This window comes from Lissotriton vulgaris, chromosome 4_1, assembly GCF_964263255.1.
Source record: "Lissotriton vulgaris chromosome 4_1, aLisVul1.2, whole genome shotgun sequence".
Taxonomy (NCBI): Eukaryota; Metazoa; Chordata; class Amphibia; order Caudata; family Salamandridae; genus Lissotriton; species Lissotriton vulgaris.
Genome location: NC_141691.1, coordinates 256663660 through 256690727, shown reverse-complemented (window position 1 = coordinate 256690727; position 27068 = coordinate 256663660).

The following is a 27068-nucleotide window of genomic DNA, read 5'->3' as shown; positions in this document are numbered from 1 at the left end:
TAGGCACCGCCTAAAACATGGCTGTTCTATCTGCACAGGCCTCTCCCCTTACAGTATTCGCCTGAGTGAAAGGACAAAGCACTACTGTTCTACTGACTGGGGTAATGACGTATGTGAGCACAGCCATGACGCGAATAGAGCTGGATTTCTGGAAACCTAGAGTGTGTCCGAGAGGCACGGGAAGGGACGCCATGCAAGACCAAGGCTGTGGGCCAATACCAGTGATGAGGAAGAGGTAGGTTAGGAGATGTGTTGAGCGTAGGGGGCGGCGTTCTTGGTCAATACCCCCTTTAGACGGTGCACATGTGCTTGTCACTGGAGGTTAGCACAGAGCATGACAGTGGCTACAGGTCTCTAGATTGAGTAAGGGGAACAGTGGGTGATGGTGTACTGCCATATTTAGCTTTTCAGTCTCAACAAATGTGTATCATCTATTAAACCTTCAATGTCGGTGGCAACTCCTCGTGTTGTTCTCTTTGGCCACTTACCTGTTGTATATTTTAGTAAGATTGTGGACTGGGAGGAGGTAAAAGTGATATTTCCGTGTAATTGAGGTAGTGTACCAACCATAATAAAACATGGTGTGATTAGCAATGTGGGTATTTTAGTGGCTTTTGGGAGGATGTTCTGAAATTGCGAATGGGAGAGGTGACAGTAAGAACCGTAAGCCATAAACAACCCATACAGTCAGATTATAGCAGTACGAACTATAGTCAGTGCCATTAGTTAATTATCTTCACTCAGCTAATGGTTTCTAGCTTACAGGTAGGTGAATGATTGGAGAGAAAGGAACAGAAAGTAATGTAATTGACTAGCTTCAGCATAAGCAATACTCTTAGCACTCAGTCACGCCAACTCGGTTACCACTTCTACTGTCCCCCCCCTTAGAGGGAGTTTTCTGTGATTATGGCCTAAGGGGCACATTCATAAATGTAGGCTTTTGTGATTCCTTAATTAGGCTTATTATGGAATCGCAATTAAGTAATTGCAAAAGCCTATGCATGTAGGAATCGCTATAAAAATAGTGATTCCCAAACATTCCTTAATTCCGACTCGCAAATTGGGAGTCGCAATTAAGGAATGCCTTCCCATTCATTCCTATGGGCCTGCAGGCCCATTGGAATGAATGGGAGATTGCATGCGCAATTTGCGAGTACCAACAGGTACTCGCAAATTGCGCATGCAATTTCAAGGGTACAAGGGTGTCAAAAGAACATCCTGTTGCACCCCTGAAACTGAACTGTGCACACATGTTGCGCACACACATATGCCCCAAGGACATATGTGTGTGTAACCTATAACTTTGAAAAATGCACTTTAGTGCATTTATCAAAGTTTTTGCAAATTACCATAAAGTTCATATTGATGGTAATTTGCGCCCATTATTAGCAAAATTGGTATTTGCGATTTTGTCATGCATTGCATTTAAGGAATTGCAATATGCGATTCCTTAAATGCAATCGCAATTTAAGAAATCGTAATAAAATGTGATTGCCTTTCAGTTTCATGCATCGCAGAGGCCCTTTTTGCGGGCGCAAACGGCCGATTTTTTGCGAATGGCACCGCTTGTGCTCGTAAAAAAGGTTGATGCACGTGCCTGAAAATTTCTAATTAAGGGCTAGGCATCTCCACACGGCTATCCCACTCAATAGTCTAATGAATAGATCAGTATCTTTTGTGCGTTACCAGATAGTGGGATTTTTATAGCATGCTTGAAAGCAGTACATTATCTAAATGCAACACTTCACTTAAAAATCTGTCACTGAACTGTACAAACAGTTATCCTTTTACAAAATGAATCCATTATGATGTTTTCAAAGCCCTTCAATTTAGTTTTGCGCTGTACAATGATATCCCACTGATGATACATAGGCAAAGATCTCCTAATATGGTCCTCTTCCAGCAAAGGTTATAGCAGTCCTACTGCTGAAACATCCAAGAATATTTTTCAGAACATTTAATTGTGACTGACCTCATGCATGAATATAATGATGTTCATGTTTTCCAACATTGTTATTTATTTGATTAAGTATCTCTTTTCTGACTTGCATGAATGAATAAATATGTTTATCAATAGTTAAAAGCAATTGTGCTGCACTCGTTACGCAGGACCAGAAATCCCTTCACAACCTAGACTCCTGCAGCTTGTGGGAGCGCTTTGTAAAGGATACACAATTAAGCTTTATTGTTGTATCTGAAGTGCAGACTTTTGAACATGCTTTGAAGCTGAATACCGTGCTTGTGTGGCATATTGTTTTGCTGTAGAAGTGTTTAGTAAAATCACTTAGTTGTTAGAAAGGAGTGTGTACTTCTACAGTGTACTACTTCTTTAAAAGCTTTTTATGTAAGATGAATATGGTGTTCTATTGTAATACAAAATAAATAATCCATAAAATGATATTGAGTGTTTTTTTATGACCTGGGTCATTGGGGGGAGGGCAATATGTTAAGGAACACAATGTCACTTGCTGCTTACAGTTCCTAGTGGGGGATGTATTTTAGAAATATGCACCATGCTCCATCCAGGTTCAGAATATGTTTTTTTCTAGATCACAGCCAGTACTCTAAATGGTGAGCCCAGAGTCTTTTTGGGTGTGCCATTTGTTTACTCGCAGATAAACCACATCCATATTTGCTCATTAAATGGTTTACCACCAAGAAAATGCCTTTGAAAGCAACTAGCTGACTGATGGATTAAGCCGGACTATATTGCGAGAGTCCACACATATACTATACTAATTCTTTATAGGGTTAACTTTAAAGTAAGTCTCATACACCCATGTTTGAATGCTATACAAACAATATCTAGGTCTGTAGATATCTGAGACTACTAATATTCTAAGACAAGCAGCTTAGACATACAGAATGTCACATACTTGAGTGCCATCTGCGTTAGTCAAGCAAAATATATTATTGGCAGAGCAACTTACATAGGCACTCCATGTAAAAAATGAACATCTTTTTAGACTTAAGCCACAGTTGGGGTGGTAGAGATCGTTGAGATATGGATAAGTGCATTCAAACAAATTGTTACGTGCTACCAAGATTGGCAGCAAACAATTTCTGTGATGCTGATGAGAGAGCAGAGGGTTTCCACATCAGCATCAGTCTGCTCGCAGGTGGGGAGGATATATGGTTAAGCATCATTGGTGTCCCTCAGATCTTTCTCTACCACATGAATGCATTCTGCTTGTCACAGCAAGCCTAAACGCGAGGATGTGGTGGAAGTTAGTTGTCAGGGTCAAGTCAAACTTAGAATTAGTTTGTTACTTGAGTGATAACTGGAGAATTCGCCCAAGTATAGACTGGATTGTTGTGAAGGCGAATCATTTGTTTAGTTTATAGAGATAATGCATTTTAGTCATGTAAATGCCAGACATGGTAAGGATTTGGTGAGTGGGGAATTAATGGAACATGTTATTAGTAGAGTAGATTGCTTTGAGGGAGTGATGGTCGTAGTTTATCTAATGTTGGATAAAGTGGTAAGGGGAAGCTGGTGTATGAGCTTTGAGAGTTGGAAGTGTGAATATTATATCCGATTTTGTGCATTATTTGTTTAAGCCTGTGGAGTTTTGGATGAGGAGAGGGATTATGGGTGTAGGGTGGTTTAAGCAGTGTTTGACAGTGGCAGTGGGGCACGTGGGGTCAGAGATGCTGTAGCATCACCAGCAAATCTTCACCTAATGAGAAGGCTACAGAAGATCAATATTTTAAGCAATGATGTAATTAAAAACATCTGCTTAGTTTACTAACTAAACTTTGAAAGTATTAAAAAAAATAACAGCAACATAGTAGAGTAATTGGTGTCATTATGAGACCCAAGGTATGTGAGGACATAATACCGAACCCAGTAAATACACCTGTGGTTGGTATTTACAAGATGTAGTTTGATCTACCTATTTTGAGTTGTTCACTCCTTGGAAACAGAGATAACATGACATAAGCATCTGTATGCCCCTGTCCAGACCGCAAACCTCAGAATATTGTGGGACTTCCCGATACAAATTCTGCCAAGTTTTAACTATGTTATTTTCACACGAGTTGGAATCCTGATTCAAGCGCAGATTTCAAGAAAATTACCAAAATTTAAATTTTACCCTTATATTCGTTAAAATCTGTTCCAGAATGCCTTATTGCCTACCCCCATGTCTCCATTACAATTGCCCTAAAATGGAATCCTGCATAAAGTATACTTTCTCTTTCAGTAGCATTTGGATTGTTAAAAACCCTATGAGAAAGATTTAATATTTTCACGTAGCCACTGCAGCAGCCGCAAACGCTGCGCTACATGAAAAGGAGAGAGGAGGAGAGAGTCCTATTTACTAAAATAAGGCACTCTCATTCCCTCTCACTAGAGCCGGCACTGAAATCAACTGCTGTGCGCCACTAAGACACCTTTACGCCATGGTGCAAGAGTGTCTCCGTGAGTCTAGTATAGGTTTTGTACTTGAAGGAACCCTTCCGGTATAAAATACTATGCACAGACTCCCTTTAACCATTTTCCCACTTCGTATCTGTGCTGTAAAGTGCAGCACACATGCAAAATTGGAAAAGGAAGGAGAAAATAAAGCATTTCTCCTTCCTTGTGCCTACTTGAAAAGGGCGCAGTTTTCTCACATTTAGCCCAATCTACTTTACTTAGTAAATTGGGTTTTGCATGAGAAACCTAAGGTGGTTGCAATCAAGTTTAGCACTGGAAAGTAAATTGGGAAAAAAAGATTTTGCACTGATTTGCTCAATTATGTGATGCAAACACGGCGCAAAATCCTAGCAAATCTCCACCTAAGTCTTTAGTGACCTGATGTTGCTGGGCCTACACCTCCCCTCTCAAAACTGCTTCCATATCAATGGTATTTGACTACTTATAATAATACTTCCATTGCTGTTCACAAGGATTGTTGTACGGTTGATTTGACTTTAGCATTGACAATATTCTGTGTGTACGTTTTATGTTCTAATTTATATGTGCCAGGTTATGTGGAGATTTTGATTTGTTCAATGCCTTTAGTTTGAGTTTTGATTTTCTGCTAATAGCAGTTCCTGGGTACACAAAGGGTAAACGTTGGATTGAAAGTTTTTCCTATTAGAAGTGGACCGTCAAGGCACTAAAGAAAGTTTGTATGTGTTGACATATGAAGGGTGTGATTAGAGTTTTTTTTTTTCAAGAGAGTCAGTTTTAGAACATATCCCAAACATATCCCAATTAGGGACCACAGAGCAGGCAGGTGCTACTGGGCTCCAACGTGGTGGTTGGGGCTGTGTGCCACTTGTGACCAGGAGTCTGTCCTACTATGACTCTGCAAACCCTTTCTGTGCTTGACTCTGATAGATTAAGTTAGTGTGGCTGGCATGAACTCAGAATAAAGTAATCAACAAACAGACACAATAACTTTAGTGTCCAGTCCACTGCTTGTCTTTTTGAAAAAAATAAATACTTTCAATTAAACAACAGTACTCAATATAATACAATTCAATTATGAATACAGGACAGCCCTTATCATGACGTTCTTGTGGGTGCTACTCCCGTGCCCACCTCCCCATGCTTTTGTCTACTCGGGTGACTCTATGTTTACCAGCAAGCTTTGGTAGATATCCTTGACACTTCAGAACAAGAGGCAAGCCAACAAGGCCCTGGAGATACTTGGGTTCTGGGATATAGAGATGCAGGTCCATTCCTTCTTTCTCCCAGACAAGAGGGCAGCAGGCAGCAGGCCACCACAACGATGCAGTCCAACAGAGTGGCAGTCACTCTAGCAGCACAGAAGTCCATCTTCCTGGTAGAATGCCCTCTGAAGTGTTCTTCAAGTTGTTGGTGTCAGAGTTCCAGTACTTATCCCTAGGCCTAGGAATAAAATTCTGCTCCATTCATGGAGTTTGCAGAGTTTTTCTCACTCCGTGCTCTGCGTAGCACGCAGAGTTCCGAAAAACTCTATGGGGCGCAGTTGTTTCCTCGCTCACACTCGTCAACATTAAGTTGGTAAGCATGAGCAAAGAAAATCTTACTCCAGACCCCCTCTTGGCAGGATTTCTCAAAACGTGTGGTCGAGGATGGCTGCTACCTCTTGTATTGAGACACCTTCTGCTTAACTTTAGGAAGCTGCTGCTAGAGTAGAATATTTACTCGAGCGGCAATAAGAAGCAGATGATGCAGAGGTAATTTCATCTGGTAATTTCTCAATGCAAAACCCTCAGGCTACCTCTAATTTACAGCTGAAAAGGTGTTGGGCCCTTGACACCATGTATTACCTTCATGAGACTTTAAATGTTCATGAACAGTCAAAAATGCAATTATTATGTAAGCCCATGAAGAGAGTTGTTGAGTATTTTAAAGGGTTTTATTTCTAGCCAAAAGTACATTTTTTCTCTGACCCTTTATTCAGTAGTAAAATATCAATCAGGTTACAGAATTTGAAAAAGAGGAAAAATATCATGAATACAGAACATATTACAGTCTGCATATAAGTATCACATGTAGAAAAGAAAATATGGCACAAAATATCAGTCAAAACTCTTAAAAAGTTTCTAAGAAAAATAGTCTTGCAAGGTTAATCAATAATTAAATAGTTTGCAAAAATCTCCCATAAAGAGAAATCTATACTACTACTATAAAGAGAGAACTGTGTCCTTTGAGCCAGGTAAACTCGAAAAGTACACCACCAATCCAAACACTCAAGACATCTTTGAAAACCTCAGGGCAAGCAGAAGGACATAGGCTGTATAAAAATAAAAAATACACGTTCTTTCAGAAATTTAGGAACACAAAAAAAGTAGTCCTTTGCAAGTAGCGCCGGCCGCGACGTGTGTGATGACATCGGGAGCGCGGGGAGGAGCGGCGCTCAGGAGCAAGAGGAAGAGCGGCGGACATGAGCGCGGGGAGGAGCTGTGGACAGGCGGGGAGGAGCGGCGAGAAGCGGAGGAGCAGTAAACTCAGCAGCGCGGGGAGGAGCGGCGGCTGAGGTAAGTGAAGCAGCCGCGGGTGCGCACCGGGGGACGGGCGGGGGCCATGAGTGCTCGGGAGCCTTTTCCTCAAAGTCGGGACGTCGGGGGAAACAGCGGACAAGAGCGTGGGCAGAAGCAGCCAGGACCAACAAAACCGGAGCAAGGAAACACTGTAAGTACGCTCTGCTGCTCCCGGCCGCTCTGCTGCTCCTCTCCTGCTGCGATGCTGCCTCCAGCCCCCTTCTACCCCGGGCAACGCCAGGGCGGGCTGCTAGTAAATGCATAAGACAAATAAATCTTTTCAGAACCAATTAATTAGTCAAAGCATAAACTTAGAATGTAAGCATCTGAATCTAAAAAGCCTTTCTATCTGTTGCTGCTCTCTGCATCTCTGCCACTCTGATGGGAGCTGCTCCTTGAATGTAACCCCCTCCTTCACCAGACCTAAAATGAATGTGGCCAGCCGTGCCAAGTACGACGTGCCAGGACTTTCTGAAAAAACATGAGCAAGGGAACCCCTCCACTCTCCTCGGACGCAATCTCACCCAGGCTGCAGCAATTTCCTCCTGCGGCGTTTCTCGTACCTAACCCATATAATGTCTGGTCTAATCTGTTCCTTTTCTCAAGAGCTCACACGCCCCCCTAAAGCTTAATGTGCCACGCCTCCAAAGAGGTCATTATTTATACTCTCATTCTTGTCAGACTTCACAAAAATGTTGCATCTTCAGGAAAACTTGTGCATGATTGGTCAGCCAAATGGCATAAGGTCTCACTATCCTGACTAATTGGAAATTCTAACCTATACCGGTTTTAACATAAGAAGCATAAATGAGTAAATACATTTTATATGTTTGCAACGTTTGCTAGGAAAAATGTTTTTATCTTTTCCTCTTCCTTCCTGACACAGCACAGGCTAGAAGGATACTTTAGCTAACTGGTACATTGGCACAATCTCAAGAATGTACAGTTCACAGTGGCCTTGACTCCTTCGTGGTTTGAGGCAAGGTGGTGTATTCTGCGCATGCTCTCTTCTCTTTAATGCAAGTCATAGCCTTGATGGATTCTCAGGCATCCATGTTAATTTAGGCCCAAAAACAAAACAAAGAAAAGAGAGTATTCATTTCATGTAAATCAGCCCATTATGTTTCCCTCCCTCATACTAATACCCCTTATAAATGTTTACCCAGCCAAGCTATTAGTTTAAAGCAGCTTTTATGATTGGTTATGTACAACATGCAAAATTTGCAATGTATATTATACATTATTATGCATTAGGGTACATTTTAAAAGCGCACACAGTTAATACATACATGCTTTAATGTTTTAGCTAGCTTTTCATGCAAAAAAGCATTTAGCCCCGTGTGTAGTGTTTGGTGCATTTGTTAATTCAAACACATTATAAAAAGAGGTGTTTTAAACTAAATACGGTTATTCAAATATGCAACAAGCCAAAGGCTTGTAAGACAGGGACAGGGGTGTACATTATAAGGGAAAAAAAAGGCTGGGAAAAGAGAACACATTCTATGGTTATTCTTCACAACTAAAAAGGCCACTTTTCTCTACACTTAATTCAGCACAAGTATTTCAGACTGACTAGGCCTCACTTTCATATTTTTCATGTGCCATGTTTTTAACTTGCATCAAAATGTGCGTGCCAATTTAAATGCAGTCTATCTTAAGCACAAAAATAAAGCAATGCCTGACTCCAGATGAAATCTGCTCCATCACAGAGCTCTCTTGTGCTGCACATGGTGCCGTTTGCAATGGTTTTCCAGCGTGAGACAACCACACAAGCAATCAGCGCAGATGGCGCGACCTAACACACACTGAGTAGCACGGTGGAGTTTTTAGGCCACGCGAACTCCGCCCAGGCCTGCTTATACCCACTGGGGCCTTTGAAGAGTGGGACAATTCACAGAGATGCCTTTGATATGCACAAGTCCCTGCCTTTCCAGCCCTAGCCCCAGACTCACGACAGTGGGGTATGCAGTGCTTTCTGTAGGGACAGGCTACAACTCTCTCAGGATGTGGATGGTCAATCAGTCACACCTAAACTCCCTCAGTGTGTGGCTGTCTAGAGGGAATGCACCAAGCCAGCTGTCACCCACCCCTGATGTGTATTCAGAGACAAGCAGAAGGCACCAAATGGTTTCAGTAAAAAAATACCAACTTCTAAAGGTAAAAGATACACAGATGATGGACGGAATGCAGATCAAATCAAACATTCACCTCCAGTCAATAGAACAGGGTTAAATCCATTGTGCTCACCATGCCACCCAAATTTAGACCCAGCCATATGCAAATCAGCCTGAAACTAATTTGCACATAGCTGGGTCTGAACTGGGTTTGCAAAACGAGCTAAAGAACAATGATGGATTAAACCCAGACCTATGGCTGGCGTTAAGTGTCTGAATAGTTTCAGTGCTCCGTCCAACATCTTCTTGTGTTTGCTTTGTTCGCTCTAAGTTGGCAGGGTATGCCTGGACGTGGGTCCCTTGCTCACTTTGCCACTGGATTCTTGTTTCTGGTCCAGGGAAGACCTGGCTTGGCAGTTCAGGCTTGACTGTTCCCATGAGGCACAGGGTCAAGACTGATTTGCATATAGCTGGGTCTGAACTGGAGTAGCGGAGTGAGGTAAAGAACGATTGTTAGATTTGGGGGTCTCCAGTTGGCATAGGTAGGTACCTGTGACAAATATGCTCCCTTGCGTCTAGTCAGGGTAAGGGGGTACACTCCTAAAATAACCCCTACTCACCCCCTTGGTAGCTGGGCACGAGCACCCAGGCTTATATCAGAGGCAGTGTGTAAAGCATTTGTGAAAACATACAGTAACCTAGTGACAACACTACAGATGGACACCACAAAAGTTGTATATTAAAAATAAGTATCTTTTATATAGACTTAACACAAGACCACAAACGACAAAAATCCACAATACTGTACTTAAAATGGTAGAATTCGCTTAGTTCTCTCTTGGATGTAAAATGTGACACTTTGAGTCAATATACCTGAAAAATGCGTAACGCAATACAACAAAAGAGTTGCCGGGAAGGTGATGCGTCTGTTCCTTACTGCGCTTCTGTGGCGATGCGGCGAGCAATGCCGTGATACAATGAAGTTTTGGTGCAAAGAAATAAAGATGTTGTCTTCTTCTTGGTGCGATACGATGCGTACTGCGGCAGGCCCTGCGACACCATTCCCGGTGATGTGGCGGCGTCTGCTGCGATGTCGATCCTCTTCTCCGGCGTTGCGCAGTGCTTCAACAAAGATGCGAGCCACAACAGGCCCTGCGACACACTTCCTGGTGATGCGGCGGCGTCTGCTGCGACGTCGATCCTCTTCTCCGGTGATGCAAGGCGCTCTGAGGTTGTGAAGTGGCAGCGGCAGTTCGGTGTCATGCTTCTTGCTCGTAAGTCCCGCTTCCAGCTCCCTGCGATGCGCAGTTCCTCAAAAAGTCCAGCACAACTGCAGGCACTTCCAAAGAACCCTTGGGGAGCTGGGGGGTGAGGTCTATTGTACCTGAGACTTCAGCAGGAGGCAAGCTCTTTTTCCAAACCCTTGGAGATCCTTACAAGTTGATGAAAGTACACACAAAGTTCCTCTCTCCTTTCTTTGACAGTCAGGCAACCACTTCAAGCCAATTACCCCATCAGCACTTCAGCTTAGGGATAGTCCCTCCTCAGTCTCTCTGGTTCCACTCCTCAGCAAACGTTTCTTATTGTTGTCCCAAAGTGATTTAATTCTCTGGGGTTTGGGTCCCCTCTTTTATACACAGTTTCTCTTTGTTCTATGAAGGCAGATAGGCCTTTGCCTAGTCCAAACCACTTCTGGTCAGTCCAGAGCACTCTGTTGACATGACTCCTTCTTTCCTTTCACAGTGCAGGGGAGAGACATCAGGAGGTGGAGCCAGCATTGTGGAGGGCAGGCCCAGTCCTATTCATGACCCAGGTACAACTCCTCCCTCCCATCTAGATGCAGATCTCTATATTCACCACTGGGCTGACTCGCCCTGTCTCCTTGAATCCCCCAGCCCCTGTCACTCAAACTCCAGACAAGGAATACACATCCTAGCAGAGGCAGGCTTGGATAGTTAGACAGGAAAATACCTACTTTCTAAAAGTGGTATTTTCAAGCACAGAATTTTAAAACCAACTTCACTAAAAGATGTATTTTATCATTCTGAGTTCAGGCATACTAAACTGAAATGTATACCTAGTTCCCTGAGTCAGTTAGGGTCATAAGATATAATAATCAAACTGCCCATTCTGGCCTATGAGGGCTAGGTAGCCTTGCAATAGTGAAACACAAACATGGCTGTAGGACATGCCACTCACATCACGGCCTGTCCTACCTTATACTTACAATGCACCCTGCCCTTGGGACTACCATAGGGGTGTCTGATATGAAGAAAAGGGAAGGTTTAGGGACTGGCAAGTGGGTGCACATGCCAAGTCAACATGGTAGTACCAGACTGTACACAGGCTCTGCAATGGCAGACCTGAGACACACTTTTACAGGCTGCTTCTGTGGGTGGCACCAGTGTTGCAAGCCCACTAGCAGCATTTGGTTTACAAGCCATGGGCACACTCAGTGCACTGTTCTAGGGTCTGACAAGTATACCAAATCAGCTAATCATGGAATCACTAATCCATACATCAATTTACCATAGGTAGCGCATATGCACTTAAGCACTGATCAGCAGTGGTATAGTGCCCAGAGTCATAAAACCAACAAAAACAGGTCAGACAAAATACAGGAGGAAGGCAAAAAGTTCAGGGATGACCCTGCGAAAAAGGGCAAGTACAACAACGAGGATCGATTGAACTCAGATCTGTGATTGGGGGTGAGTGTCTGAAAAGTTTAAGTGTTCTGTCCATCATCTCCTTGTGTTTGCTTTGTTCGCACTAAGTTGGCAAGGTATGCCCAGCCATGGGTCCCTTGCTCACTTTTCCACTGGATTCAAGCTAGCCTGGCTGATTAGGGTGTTACCTCGAAACCGGTCCAAAGATGCTTGTTTTCGGTCCAGGGAAGACCAGGAATGGCAGTCTGGGCTAGACTGGTATCATGAGGCACAAGGTCAATATTAATTTGCATATAGCTGGGTCTGGACTTGGGTGGCAAAGTGAGTTAAAGAACAATAATGGATTCGACCCAGACCTGTGAAGGGGGTGAGTGTCTGAAAGGTTTCATTGCTCCGTCCAACATCTCCTTGTGTTAACTTTCTAAAAGTGACATTTTTAGAATTGCATTTTAAAATCCAACTTCACCTAATGTTGTGCTTTTACATTGTGATTTCAGGGACATTGCTTTTGGGGATCTCATCTCTTTCCAATTGGAAATTACCCTTCTATAAGGCAATCCAAATGTTATCCTATGGGAGAAATAGGCCTTGAAGCAGTAAAAAACTAATTTAAGCGTATTTAACTTCCCGGACATTTAAAACCTAAAAGTACATGTCCTACCTTTTTTAGATACACTGCACCCTTTCCCATAGGGCTGTTCAGAGCCTACCTTATGGGCGGCCTATATGTAATAAAAAAGAAGGTTAAAGCCTGGCAAGTGGATAAACGTGCCATGTTGACATGGCAGTTTAAAACTGCACACACAGTCTCTGCAATGGCAGGCCTGAGATATGTTTAAGGGGCTACTTAAGTTGGTGGCACAATCAGTTCCGCAGATCCACTAGTAGCATTTAATTTACAGGCCCTGGGCACATTTAGTGCACTTTACTAGGGACTTATAAGTAAAATAGATATGCAAATTGTGGATAATCCAATGTTACCATGTTTTAGGTATAGTGCACATGCTCTTTAACACTGATTAGTAGTGGTAAAGTGCCCCAATTTCTAAAGCTAGCAAAAAATGTAGATAGCAAAAACAGTAAATACAGAAGGTCTGAAGGCAAAAAGTCAAGGGAAACCACACCAAAGGTGCCAGGTCTGGCAGGTACATACCCGCATAACATGCAATAGACGTCCCTGTTTCAACAAAGTCAATGCAGGTTATGGACCTTTGTGGACGTGGACACATGTACGTAGACATACATACATGCATGTGTAAGATAAAGTTTACAATGTAAAGGTCATTGACTTTAAAGTTGGTAGGATAAAGATATTTGAGGTGAGTTGAAGTTATGCAGTGAAATTTAAGAAGCTGTTTTGTGACTATTATGTTTTTGTCTGACACATTGAATTCACTTAGCTAAGTATTATTAGTGTAGTGATGGCTGTGTAAATGAGATCAGAGAATTCAGAGATGAAGGGGTTCATGCAGAGGCTGGCAAAAGAGGGGCCCCAATGGAAATTGTGTATTTCACTATATTGTATGCCTTATATTCCATCACCTATATTGCACCCACTGCACGCAGCACCACAAAAGCCTTGTGGATGATAGTGCACTTTTACAATTACACATACCATAACATTTACTACTGCATCATCACTGTTAGTGTATGGGAAAGTAAGAATAGTAATATTAAACTTAGCATGATGATGTAGTGGCAGGCGATGATCTGGATTTGAAATAATGGAAGGTAATATTGACCTTAATATAGTGACTATACAAATCAGTTAACAGAGAAGGTTTCCAGTCCCCTAACCTTGCAGGAGCTGCTAGTTTTCTGATGGCGAAGCCACAACTTTATTTGTAGTTGGAAACCCCGATCTTGTGAACCCTCTTAGACTAGGGGACCATGTATGTGCTTCAGAAGTACCAACTTTTTATATTTTTCCTATGCTAGACCTCAATGTGTAGGGAATTTCAGGACTGGAAAAATGATTGATGATCCCCATTCCAGGAAGAAAACTTACTACCTTTAGGGCCAAAAATAAACTCCGCTTTGATGTTGTTTCAGCAAAACAAAAAATAATGGCAACCAACTTCAATGTATGACGGCTTGTCAGCACTCAGGTTTTCAAATGCAAAAACAACGTAATGTATGGAATGCTTGAATTAATGTCAGCCACTGGCAATCGCTCAGGCCACTTCCCAATCCATAGTTTTTCACCCACCTTGCCATCTCAGTGTGGACCCATCCATGTGCAAATCAGTCTTGACCCTGTTCCTCAGGGAAGCAATACAGCCTAAACTGGCAGGGCAGGTCCACCCTGAAACAGAACACTTCGTATGAGCTATTCAGCCAGGTATAGCTTGGTTCCTGGGGTACAGTGTGTCCAGGACCCACGGCTGGGCATACCCAGTGCACATAGAGCAGCACATGCAAAAACAAAAAGGTGATGGATGAAATGCTTGAATGAATTTCAACCACTGGCAATTGCTCGAGCCGCATGCCAATCCAAAATTTTTCTCCTACTATTCCATCTCAGTTTGGACCCAGCCATGTACAAATCAGTCTTGAACTTGCTCCTCATGGGAACAGTCCAGCCCAAACTGCCAGGGCAGGCCCATCCTGAACACAAGCAACCCAGAACCAGCGTTGCCCTTGTTTTGGGCTCTTTAGCTGGGTACAGCTAGGTTCCAGTGTCACAGTAAGTGGAATCCACATATGGGTATACCCGGCACACTTGGGGTATCAAATGCAAAAACAGCAAGGTGATGCCACTGGCAATCGCTAAGGCCGCATTCCAAACCATTGTTTATCACCCACAATGCCACCTCAGTTTGAACCCAGCCATATGTAAATCAGTTTTGACCCTGTTCTCATGGGAAAAGTCCAGCCCCAACTGCCTGGGCAGCTCCTCCCTGAACTGGAACACAAGCAACATAGGGCCAGTTTTTCCCTTTTTTTGGGGCCTTCAGCCGGGTATAGGTTGGTTCCAGTGACACAGTGAGCCTGGGACCCAGGTCTGGGAATACCCATCGCTCATAGGGCACCAGATCCAAAATAACAAGGTGATGGATGGAATGCACAGGGATGCCTATGGGTAACCAGGTGCTTTAGAAATCCTGTTATCATTTCATTCATTCATTCATTCATTCAATGTTTGAATTAATCTCAATCTCAGTAGCAGTCCCAATACATTGTTTTTTGCCCTTTTGCAAGGCACTGGATGGTTGGGTGAAGTAAAAAATTATAAAAGGAAGTACAATCTGATTGCAAAGAAGCACATGTCCAGTCTTTGCTTTGCATATCTGCCATCCAATGAAGATCCCTAAGGAGGGTTGTGCACCTGCACAAATTGAAAGGCACAGAGCACTCTGCTAACAATATGGCCTTACTGTGCAAAGCGTACAAAAAATAATCGTGGGAAGCCAAGAGACAAAAAGAACAGAATGACTGGCTAAAAATATTTGCCCTGTTAAAGGGAAAAAACCTGACCCAGTTTTGGAACCATCATTTATAAACAAACTTTGTTCCTCCAATAAGAGCAGGGGGAACGCGGTCCGTGAAGAAGATTGGTCCCACCATGTGATTCAACAATACTGCTGTGCTACCCCGGACACTGTATGAGGTCGAAATTATAGATTGTGTCAATACTACGCAGAAAGAAACCCATGAGCTGACTACTCTGGCCGAGGTCTCCAAGTATTTGAAAGCCATGAAAAACGATGGCGCTCCCGGGCCCAATGGCCTTCCATCTGCGGTATTCAAATGTCCGCTGGAAGATTGGGCTAAGCTTTTAGTCCCCTTATACAACAACGTGTTTACTATCTATCAGTTACCAGACTGATGGAAAGGCTCGATCTTATGCCCAATTTTTAAGAAAGGAGATCCCTCTCTCCCAGCTAATTATCGACTCATTGCCCTAAAGATCTTGAGGCCAAGGTATATGCACGGTGTCGTCTCAGGTCGCTAGAAAAATGGGTAGCGGAAAACAACATTCTACCATACTTTCAACCTGGGTTTCGATCCTCGGCCTCCACAATAGACAACATCACCACTCTAGCCATCCTGAGTCAACAAGCAGCACAAAAAAATCAACTCCCCCTTTATTGCTGCTTTAGAGACTACAGCGCTGCCTTTGATAAAGTGTCTCGCAGCACCTTATGGAGGAAATTAGACACGTGAGGGATTCCTCAGAGTCTGCTAGGAGTCCTTATCTCCTTGCATAAGAACATTTGGGTATGAGTCAGAATTGGCCCAATGACAGTCTCTGCAAAAATTCCAACCTCAGAAGGCCTAAAGCAAGGTTGCGTTCTCACCCCCCTCTTGTTCAACCTTTACACCGCTGACCTGGGAAGATTCCAGGAGAAAAGCAATCTCCTTTTGCCAAAAGTGGGCCTCGCAAAAATGAAGCACATTTTGCAATATACCGACGATATTGTTATAATGGAGCAGGCAAAATCTGGCCTCCAACGAGCCTTAAGCATGCTCCACAAATATATTACTGCTAATGCTCTAAAAATCAACCAGGAAAAGACAAAGGTTTTGATATTCGGCTGTTGCAAGAACAAGAAAAGTTTAAGGTGGAACATTGGGCCTGCAAAGATCAAAACAACATCAAAATATAATTACCTGGGGGTCTGGTTTAGCGAGTCTTCCAGACCATCAGTTCACCTAGCCGCCTTGAAAAAGAGAGCTGGAGTAATAACATACTCTCTCACCCGACATAACCAGTCCCTGAGTAGTCTGTCTGCAGAACCCATTCTGAAGGTGATTAAAGCCACTCTTCTCCCCGCTTTAAACTATGGGAATCAGGCCTTTCCTGGTGCATGCTCGGCCAGTCACGACCACTCCCAAGTTTCCATTTATAAAAAAATCTTCCATCTTCCGAATTTCATCCACAGGGCAAGACTACAACTGGAGCTGGGCCTTCAAAGACAATCTATTTTCTGTGAGGCTGATACCCTGAAATACTTTATAAGGACACAAAAAGCCACAGACAATAACATAAAGGCCCGGTTAAAAGAAACTCTTGCCAGCTCTGGGAATCCGTGGAATCGTCAAATTATAAAGGCCATAAGAACACTAGACATCAACAGCTCATTATTAACCGCAGACACTATACCATGCACAGTCTGGAAAAGGGTTATCAATAAACAGGTCAGACACATTTCCTACTGGATGGACATCCAGGTTCTAAAAACATCAACTATCCTGCTTTCCTTGAATAACTGATACCTCCCTGGGGTACCTCAATCTTACCTCCTGGAAAATCTGAACGCAGTGGCCCGGAAGAACCTAATGTTCATGTGTCTCTTACGTCTGCACTCCACTGCCTTCAACCGATGGGCTCCAACAAGTGCGGAGGGGGCCTGCAGACTATGCAAATACAGGTCTGAATCATGGTTGCATCTTCAGTGCTGTTGTCCTGCCTTTGACACTCCCAGAAGACTTCTTTTAAAACCCTTATATTTAAAATGGGGCATCAGAACATGTTGGGAGGCATCGGCCCTTTGCTTTACTTCCTTAGACACTCAAGTGCATGTAAGGAATGGAAAATATGTGAGACTCCTGGACAATCTCTATTTACCCTCTCTGGCCCCTGCCCTTCTAGTTCCTTCCCCCCCAAAAACGTATCACGGATTTTTTTCGACCCTTGTCCTTGTATTCCTGTACTCATTTTTCTTATTCTTGGCTCTGGAAACCTGTTACGTGATTATAATGGTAACTGCAAGATTGCCTTGTTAGTTATATGTATATGAACTTAAACTTGATGTTTTTCTTAGTTTTTGCTATTAACGTGGTAACTGCGCTATGATGACACTCTATTGCAATGATTTTAATTAACTGTGCTAATTTAATAAAAACCTACAACCTACACTGGGTGAGCTCCAGGGTCCTTAAAATTTTTTGGGGAATGGATCAAAACAAGGGGGGCAGAATTCCCATCAGAAGGAGGGGATAGATAAACATAAAAGAGTTTTTCAAGGGATCCTAAATTAGTTCAATGGGTCAGCACTCCAAATCCCGCAACTGAGAAAAAGAAAAGATGGTTCACTCACATTAAATCTTCAGGGAAGGTACCCCCCAAGTCCTATGAACAACAGCAGGAAGGACACTACAAAGGGGAGGACAGTGTCCCAGGCAGGCACAGCCCCCAACTGGTGGGTAGTCACAGAGTCTGGCTAGTGTTGTGCTTGCCGATCAGATTGTCCCAGATAGTGTGGTGACAGAGTAGAGGTTACTTTAATGTCCCTGGGTGAGGGGGAGATTGTGCACACACCTCAATGACGTAGTAAGACTAGGAAATAAAGGCAGCGAGTCACCATTAATGGGCAAAGGGTGGAGACTCTAAGAGACCCTGGAGCCAGCAGGATAACAGCCAGCTGTCATCTGGTGAAGTTAGAGCAGGTAGTCCCCAATGCAGTCCTCTAAATTGTTGCAGTTGGCAACCATGAAAGTCACTATCAAGTGGCTATGGTTCCCTTTGAGTTGGGGGTGGTTGTCTCCCGTTTCTTGCAGGTAGCTGTGAGTCTATCCACACCTGTGGATGTCAGCTTGGCAATGACCTGAAGCACACTATTGGGAGGTAGGTGGAGCCCAGGTCCCACTTGGAGATGTTAAGGTTGCCCGAGTGGTTGTGCCGGACCACACGGTCCACGGCCACCCAAGAGGTAAGTCAGGAGGAACTGAAGCCAGGAAGAATGGCCTGGGTGCCTTGGCAAAAAGAGGAAGGGCAAGGGGCTCGGAAACTTCAAATACTGGAAGGATGGTCTCCCGAATATTGTGCCTAATGTTCCTGAGCCTTTTGCAACCAGTGTGCTGGTGGTCCCATAGTGGTACAGGACCTTCCTATTAGAGCTGTATCCCTGGGAAGTTATTTGTGGCAGGACAAAACCTTTGATAGGCTTGTCACTCACTTTTGCTCGCCACCAATGAGGAGGGCCTCAGCTGCAATCTGCAGGCCCTGTCCTCCTGACAGGCCAGTAGCAAGACAGGAGGGAAGGTCAAGGCTTCCCCACAACGTTTCCTGTTATTGATACCCCCTTTGAAAGGGTAGGCATCAACATCATTGGGCCTCTGGACCCTAAGATAGCCGTGGGCAACTGGTTGCTACAGGTCTTGGTGGACCATGCCTTCTGGCACTCGAATCCTATCCCTCCGAGTATAGTGACTGCACCTACAGTGGCCAGGGGACTGATGAGAATCTTTACCCATGTGGGGTTCCCCAAGGAGGTGGTTTCAGACCAGGGCACCAACTTCATGTCATGGTAAATGAAGGCCATGTGGAAGGAGGGTAGAGTAACCTACATGCTATCGACTCCTTACCACCCTCAAACCAATGGGCTTGTTGAAAGGCTCACCGGGACCCTAAAAGGCATGATAATGAGCCTGTCAGATCGTATGGGGCAGAAGTGGGATGTCCTCCTGCCGTGCCTTTTATTTGCCTACAGGGAGGTACCACAGAAGGGGATTAGCTTCATCCACTTTGAACTTCTGGATTGGCACCTTGTGAGAGGATCTTTAAGTCTAGTGAAGGCGGGCTGGACGCAAGCTCCCAGGAAGGCCATCCAGGAAGTGGCCAGCTACATACTATCATTTTGTAACCAGATGAAGTGCTTATTCAAGCAAGCACTTGAAAAGTATAGAAACTAGCCAGGATGATATGAAACTGAGGTATTACCAGAATGCCACTCTGGTCAAGTTTCAGCCTGGCCACAAGGTGTAGGTGATGGAGCCTGTGGAGCACAAGGCCCTGAAAGACCACTGGTCCGGGCCTAATGAGGTAAAAGAGGACACAAGTGATGTCACTTACTTGGTCGACCTCAAGACTCCCAGGAACTCTTTAAGGGTCCTGCATGACATCCTTTATTAAAAAACAGCAGAGTGGGTAAGTGGAGGGTGTCAGCCTCTCCCCTACACTGACCCTAGAACAACAGAGAGAGCCTGCTGCCAGTTGTTGGAGAAGTTTGCCTCTTTATTCTCCCTTACCCCAGGGCTCACTATATGGTGTACCCATGATATTGATACCGGGGACAGCATTGCTGTAAAGAGTATGATCTACAGGTTGTCTAATAAGGTGAGAGCCAACATTAAGGACAAGGTGTCCAATATGCTGAAATTAGGGGTTATTGAGCCCTCAAACAGTCCTTGGTCAAACCCAGTAGTATTGGTCCCAATTTTGCCCATCCAGGTGTCACTCCAGAACTTAGGTTCTGCATAGACTACCTTGGGCTAAATGCAGTCATAAAGACTGATGAGCACTCTATCCTCATAGATGATGAGCTCATAGATTAGCTAGGAGCTGTCAAGTTCCCCAGCACATTTATATTAACACCTGGGTATTGGCAGAGTGCCTTGACCAAGTATGCCAAAGGGGGGCTGCAATCTCTACCTCAGAAGGGCACTTTTGTTCCGGGTCAAGGGGTATGGCATTATGGTAGCCCCCTTGATAGAGCTGACTTCCAAGAAGGAGCCACATCAGTTGATCCAGACAGAAGCGTGCCAGAATGTTTTAGACACCATATAGGAGGCCATGTGCACAACACCTGTGCTCATATCCCTGACTTCTCACAAGAATTCATTGAGCAAAAAGATGCCTCAGAGCATGGCATTGGGGCTGTGTTCTCAGCTAAATGAAGTGGGCCTGGATGAACCTGTAGCCTTAATCAGTAGGAGGTTACATCCCTCGGAGAAGAGGTAGAGTGCAATAGAGAGGGAAGCCTTTGCGGTGGTCCGAATGTTGAAGAACCTGTGACCATACCTGTTTGGTGCTCAATTCTGGGTACAGACAGACCACTGACCCGTCAGATGGTTAATGCAGATGAGGGGTTAGAAACCATAACTGTTGAGGTGGTCCATCTCCCTACAGGAAATTAACTTTACAGTAGAACACCGTCCTGGAACAGACCACATCAGTGCTAATGTTCTCTCCAGGTTCTTCTGCATTAGTAATGAGAACTCCAAAGGAGCTTGATTGTTCTCCCAACTTTTAGCCAGAGTGGGGCGTGTGTTAGACCTGACATCTTTGTTGTTGATTCCCCTTTAGCTTTTGCCTTCAGACCTCCTGTTTTTGATGACTTAGGTTTTGCTGGCATTAGGACTCTGCATACATTACCACTGCTAACCAGTGCTAAAGTGCTTGTTGTCTCTGCTCAAAACATGGTAACATTGGCTTATACCCAATTGGCATTTTTAATTGACTTATAAGTCCCTAGTAAAGTGCACCTCATGTGCTCAGCGTATGTAAATTAAATTCTTCTAGTGGGCCTGCCTCACTGGTTGTGCCACCCACTTGAGTAGCTCTTTACAGGTGTCTCAGGCCTGCCATTGTAGAGCCTGTGTGTGCAGTTTTAAGTTGCCCTTTTGACTTTTTAAAATAATTATTTGAACAGGCCCAAACATCTTTTTTAATACATATGTAATTTCTAAGCTAGGCCCAGGCCAGCCCAGAGCAGAGGGTGCAATGTATTTAAAAAATAGGATTAATACTTGTAAGTTGAACATGTCCTGGTAGTGAATAACTCTTAAATTAGTTTTTCCTTACTGCAAGGACTATCTCTCCCATAGAAAAATACTGGAGTTGCCTGATTATATTCTATCAGTGTAATTTCCAAATGGGAAGAGATAAGTGGTTCATGTTTGGTCTCTCTGGAATCCTAATTTAAAATCATAATTTATGGTGAAGTTGGATTTACCATTCTGAAAAAATGCCACTTTTGTAAAGTTAACACAAAGAGATGATGGACAGAACGCTAAAACTTTTCAGACACTCACCTCCCAGTCCCAGATCTGGATTGAATCCATCATAATTTTTTTGCTCACTTCTCCACCCCAGTTCAGACACAGCTATATACAAATCAGTCTTGACACTGTGCCTCATGGGAACAGTCCAGCCCGAACTGCCAAGCCATGTCTTCCCTGGACCAGAAACAAGCATCCTTGAACCGGTTTCAGGCTAACAGCTCTCATCACCCAGGCTAGCTTGAATACAGTGGCAAAGTGAGCAAGTGGCCCACGTCTGAGAAATACTCTGCCAACTTAGGGCAAACAACACAAACATAAGGAGATGAATAACGAGTGCTGAAACTTTTCAGACACTCACCCCCAGTCACAGATCTGGGTTGAATCATCATAGTTTTTAGCTCACTTTGTGACCCCAATTCAGACCCAGCTATATGCAAATCAGTCTTGACCCAGTGCCTCATGGGACCAGTCCATCCAGAACTGCCAAGCCATGTCTTCCCTGGACTCAAAACAAGCATCCTGTGACCGGTTTCGGGCTAACAGCCTTCATCAGCCAAGCTAGCTTGAATCTAGTAGTAAAGTGAGCACGGGACCCTCATCTGGGCGTACCCTGCCAACTTAGAGCGAACAAATGTTTCTTTTGTATTTGTCGCCCTAAGTGGGAAGGGTACGCTCAGACGTGGGTCCAGTGCTCACTACACCACTGGATTTAACCTAGCCTGGCTGATGAAGGGTGATGCCCTGAAACCCGTCCTAAGGAGGACCTGGCTTGGCAGTGTGGGCTGGACATGTAGCTCAGACTGAAGGCATTGCGAATCATTGGCTCATATCAGATTACATAGTCATCCAGTCCTTGTACTCTCTTCCCTTGTTAATTCTCATAGGAAAGTTCGGGAAGCTATACTGTAAAAACAGTGAACGGCATAGGACCAAATTTGGCAGAAAGTTAGAACTTTACTCAGAAAGCATGTTTTTTGTTATTTTGTGTAAATTGGTGCATCTGTTCTAGAGATTTTTGCTTGGGTGGACTTGAAGGGTTTAAACATTTATGAATATCTAGACAGTTGGTCCCGCAGCACTCTACATTTTAGAAATAAGAGTCTCTGATTGGATGAGAGTGTACCCCTCTATTTGGATGAGAGTGATTTTTCTCCCATAGGTCTTTGGGGTTGAAGACCGTGCGCAGCAGGAAATTGGGTGTCTACAGGAAGTTGACTGCTGGACCTTGCCACAGTCCAGGGTCTGAAGCAATCCCCACCTCCTGACAACCAAAGGCCATGCATAGCATTGGGTTGGCTATCCGCAGGGCCAGGCCCTCCGACCAACCCCACATGGCACATTGCTGAAGGCTGTGTGCAGTGGCAGGTTGAATGCCCATGTAGTTTGAGTGCAGGGTTGGCCCGTGGCTACACTGTGTAGGCTATGCACCACTGTGCAAAGCCAAAAACCATGCTCAGAGGGGGAGTTTGGTGAATATGATTAAAAAACTAGAAATTCACTGAAGGATCAAAGGTTAACATAAAGGTATAGTTAGGTGCTGAGAAAACACTAAAACTAATGTTGAAAAAGAAAAACACCACAGAAGCTCACCAGTTTATTGTTCACTGAGTCAACTATAGCTTGTTCTCCAACGATGCACTGTTTCTGACCTCACATTACATTGGGCATGACATGTTAAATGACACCTTTGATGACATCACTGATAACAACATGCAGTCATTGTGACATCATCCTATAAGGTTTGCAAGCTTGAGGTAATTCGACACGCTACACCTGTGAACAATTTTTATTTACCTTTATGGGATTACCCATTTAATGTCCTTCAAGGTTGAAGATATATATTTGCCACATTCTCCATAGTTTGGTAAAATACCGTAGAGACATTTCTGAGATGAGCACAGTAGCATACAACCATAGAGGAATGCTTACAACAGCAGTGTGGGATAAACCACATCTAAGTGGTACAACTCTACATTGTATATTAATCTACAATATTCAATGCGTTAAACTCTTCAGTAAAGTTATGGAAATAAATATCCACACCTTATAAACATTCTTTTTTACATAGAATCTATGCATACGAAAGCTGTACATTTATTTAACATGGGCATGTAGTAAAATATCCGCTGGTGGGTAATGTATTGTCAACAGGAGCTTTAGCCAGTCCAGATTTTTGGGAACAGGCTTTAGCTTGAACCCATAAACTAGATTCAATCATAACTCTACAACCAACATCAGCTGTGCTCAGCCTTTAGCTTGTTTAATTTGGAGTACTACTTCCACCCCACATTTTAGTGATCTGGAAATGGTGCACCATATACATTTCAACATGCGCAATTACAATTGCCTCCAAGGCACACGCTAATTCCATGATGTGGATGCCTGCATTTACAGTCAGTAACTCTATGGTTTAAATTATTATTGTAATTTGAGATGTCATCAGCAATGCCATACATTATTTTTCTCTTGATGTCATTAAAGTTGTTATTTAATGCTATTCTATAAAAAGTGGAGAATTATAAAGTGCAGATATTTATTTCTAAATGTTTACTGGAAAGCCTGAGACATAAAGGGCCAGATTTATCAAAGATTTGCATTGCCCTTGCACCATGCAAAGGGGTGCAAGTGCAATGCAGAACCTAAGTGTGATTTATCAAAAGATGCAAGGCCACCTTGTGTGGCCCTGCATGGCTTGATAAATCTGGAGTAAAGCTTGGTAGCACAAATCACTGCCTTGGCTTACTCTGCCCCAGGGAGGCATTCAATGGGTGGAGCTTGGCTATTCCCACGCATTCACCCATGGATTTTTGCGCATTCCCAGGTTTATCATTAGCGGTAGACCCGGGAAAGCACCAAAATGTTATTCCTCCCCAGGTGATGCGTAATGAGGAGAAATATCTTTATTTCACCTTGATATTTCCTTTTTCTGTGTGTGCTGCATTCTTCAGAGGAAAATGACTCTGAGGATTGTTTTTTTGCATGAAGGTGTCCCTTCCTGCACAAAAAAAATCCTGCCTACAACGCAGGCATGTTTACAACATGATACAAAGGTACCTGCATCGGCGCGAGGCAGCCAAAAGTGCACCATGCTATGAAAGTACAGGAATGCTCCGTATAATGGTAAATACAGCGCATTCCTGCCCTTTCCCTTTCACGCAGCACAGCAAGGTGGCTTGCAACATTGTGCTGCATGAAAGATTAATAAATATGCCCCACATTGTTTATAATGTGTAATGTATGGGTGCCTCACTAACAGATGGTTCAAATTGCAGTATTATTGTAAGCACTGGTAAAATGGTTTACACCATTCTGCTTATTTCAGCAATATGTCTAAGATATTTTTGCATAGTATGGAGGTGTCACGTGGCTGATGGGAACATTGTCGACAGCACTAGGTTAGCATGAGAACAGCAGACATGATGCAGCTTTTTTGCATGTTACTACATGGCTTTATTTTTTGCAAGACTCTGTGTATGCCTTTCACATTAGAAATGTCTGCTGTGTCCTTTCTCTGCCTGTTCCTGGAGTTTAGTCTGAACATTTTGAGCAAGGTCGATAAACAATGCCCCTTGTTGTTCTGTTCCGGTCAGGCCCTAGCACCTAGACAAAACATACTAATGCAGCTGCTGCTGGAAGCTCGTATTTTGATATTATGGAGATGCATGTTCAGGTGGCACACACTTGGAGAGGGACTTTTCCAGGGAGAAGAGCAACACGCAACTACGATGTAGAAATACCATCTATAGTCTAAGGTATGGGGTCTGCTGACAAAGCCCAGAGATCTTCTATTATATAATATTACTTCTTCTTCTTACCAAGGGGAGGGTCATTAGGCACTATAGTCCTTTGTCCATTGTCTTTGTAGGATGACAGCTCCCTTTATGAAATATTGCCTAGCTACAATGCTAACTATATTTGTGCTATGCATTTTTCTGCTTGTTGTGGCACGTATATTGCATTTTACAGCACAATAGTTAAAATAAACATTTTGAACTATAGTCGTGTTTCAGTCAGGTCTTATTGTACGAGAGTGTGAGCGAAAAGGTGTGTCTTGTTACCACGATTCCTCAGAGATCCGGGAGTATTTGGTTCTGGGGTATCTAATCATTTACTTATCCATGAGTGTGTAGGAGAGCAAGTGAGACACTATAGCGAGTCGGTCCTGGGTTAGTGGGCACCAAGGGGAGAGGAAGGCACTGTCCCTATACACTGAGGTCCCATAATCCTGCACATAGTTCTGTGTATGTGCAGAATCCATGCAACAGAGGGTTGTCCTTAGAGTCTGGTAGCGCATGCCATACAATTGGCTAATATATAGAAGTGAAGCTGTTGACTTAAGTTCTTTGTCAGGTGAGGTATTTAGCAGACACATCTCATTAGGGTAAAAAATAACCAAACTATGTTTTTAAACAGAATTTGTGTAAGGTATATTTACATACTTATGAGAGTTCCCCAACTGCTCTGGCACATTATTCTCCTTTTGATGTTTGCATTTATGCTGTTCAAGAGTTATCATGTAATGCCATTACATTTCTTATGCATCTCAATACCAGTAAAACAGTATAATATCTACTTAATGTGTGTGATTCCACAGGTATGCTTAATGGTCTACCTTCATTGCTTCTTATTAAAGGATGCTCCCAATAGTACTAAAGATGTTAGCGAAGTATTGGGTCTATATGTACCTTGCTAAACACCTTCCAGTATGAAAAGATTATTACAAACTATCATAGCACTAGCACTCTGTGCTCTTTTTTTCCCTGGTAAAGTGCTAGTGCTCTGATGTCAACTATAATTTAATTTGAGATTTCATTAGTGAAGTCATCAATTATGTTGTTTAACATAACATGTGTGATGTAACATGTGAGGTGATAAGAAGGGCAGGTCGGGGTCCCAGGGTATGGTTAGCTCAGTTCACAAGCAGGGCAAATACAGATGGTGACACAAATTATGTCAATAATCCAAATTAGTGGTTGCTGAAAAAGCTGACATTGAAGTTCAGCCAAGTACACCATTGAATTTGGGAGGCAGTGTTCGAAATCAGCACACAAGGTGAAGGTCAATCTGATGACAAGTAATAATTCTTGAAAATGATTGCTACATGATACTTAATGGAGAGGTAACTTAGTTGCATTAATGCAAAGTCAAAATTAATACCCTTTCCAGTTCTACAAACCACAAGCTCTAAATACCCAACAAAAAACTATTAAGGGTTTTTGGACCTGGCCTTTTCTGCAGGGTCTACCCCAGATTATTGCCTTTTATCCTGGAGTCGTTTTTGTTATCATTAGGACTGTGTGCACTTTCTCCCTTAGTGTGCATTAGAGATAGTTTCAACTTGACCTTTTTCCCTCTTTGCAACATTTGAGTCAGAACTCAGAGCCAAATTAAAAATTAGATTAGGGTCAAAGTGTGGTTATGTTGCTCTTTTTTTATTTATCCTTCAAAGTTGTTTACCTTTTTTCCAGCTTCCTGCAGACAAAATTACTTTTAGTTCTGATTTCCTTTTCCTCTGATGAAGAATGTTCAGCTTTTTTAATGCTCCGATAGAAAATGTTTTTTTTTAGCCCCTCTTTTAAAAAAATGGGGAAAACTTTTT